General features: G+C 49.5%; 1 protein-coding gene across 2 annotated transcripts in view; it reads left to right on the top strand.

Moving 5' to 3' along the window:
• Atg2b (autophagy related 2B) overlaps positions 1–1260 on the top strand; it is a 68375-nt gene that overhangs the window by 17005 nt on the left and 50110 nt on the right. The window lies entirely within an intron of this gene.

Below are 1260 nucleotides of genomic sequence, written 5' to 3'. Positions count from 1 at the left end.
CACACACACGCACACACACAGCCACACAGCCTTTCTATTTACAACATGTCTACAGCACAGCTGTCTGGCCTCCATGCTGTTAGACTCTATTTTCCTATCAATAAACTCCGTTTATGACTTATTATTTTCCGTGTTCTGTCTGGGCTGCTCTTAACTGCAGCTGGGCAGCCCTCGGGGCTCTATTTTTTGGCTCAGCTCACTAATGGCGGCTTCTCTTTCCTCCTCCTGCATATTCTTCTTCCTTGTGGTCCTTCACACTCCCCCCCCAAGCCTTCCAAACCTCAGCCCCACCATGCCCTCTTCTGCCCAGCTATTGGCTGTTGGCATCTTTATTTACCAATCAAATTAATTGGGTGCAGAGTCACTCAGTGTCTCACCTTTGGGGTAACTGTCTTGAAGGGCCCCACATTAGCAATAGAATACAGTAGCATTAGGCCAACCCACTACAGTAGGAGTGAGCACTTTAATCCCAGCATTTGAGAGGTTGAGACAGGAGGCTTCCAGGTTTGAGGGCAGTCTGGACTGCTAGTGAATGAATCTGTCTAGGAATAAAGAAGCTGGGGACTGTTCAGTTTTTCTGAGTACAGCATCCACTAACGAGTTCAGCAAATCTGGTTAATGCAAATATTCAGCTAATCTATCAGAGAGCAGCTTGGCCTGCCCTGCCAGCAGCTTCTTAGTTACGACTGAAGTGCTTCCTGTGCGACTGAAGTGCTTCCTGTGCATCCGTAGGTAGAGGGAGATATTAGCATCTGAGGGGGCTGACTCTAGTTGTCTTGATGGGCTTGGAGCCTGTGTGCAGACAGGGCTCTGGGCATGCCTGTGAGGAGTCTCTGTGCATGAGGAGAGGGGCAGGCCTCCCGGAATGTGGGTGACGCATTGGATGGGCTGCTCTCAGGCCGCAGAGAAAGGAGAAAGAGCTGAGTACAAGTGCTCATGGTAGCCTGCTTTCCGACTGTGGTGCAGTGTCAACGGCGGCTTCCTGCCCCTCCCTCCTTCCTTCCCTCCCTCTTTCCCTCCCTCTTTCCCTCCTTCTTTTCCTCCCTCCCTCCCTCCCTCTCTCCCTCCCTCCCTTCCTTAAGTTGCTTCTTGTCGTGTCACAGCAACTAGACCCTTCATACCCGTGAGCAGTATCACAAGAACCAGACCTTAAGCGTTTCCTATTATTAAGAGATCTTCCTTCATTCTTTGCCAAGCACAGAATGCACAGAATTCATTTATAAGTTGGTAATTCTATAATTTGTCTTTTGTTTCACAAGT

Source organism: Grammomys surdaster, unplaced genomic scaffold, assembly GCF_004785775.1.
Source record: "Grammomys surdaster isolate TR1022 unplaced genomic scaffold, NIH_TR_1.0 144, whole genome shotgun sequence".
NCBI classification, from domain to species: domain Eukaryota; kingdom Metazoa; phylum Chordata; class Mammalia; order Rodentia; family Muridae; genus Grammomys; species Grammomys surdaster.
Note: the sequence above shows the minus strand (reverse complement) of the source record. Positions and strands in the feature narration are given on the sequence as shown.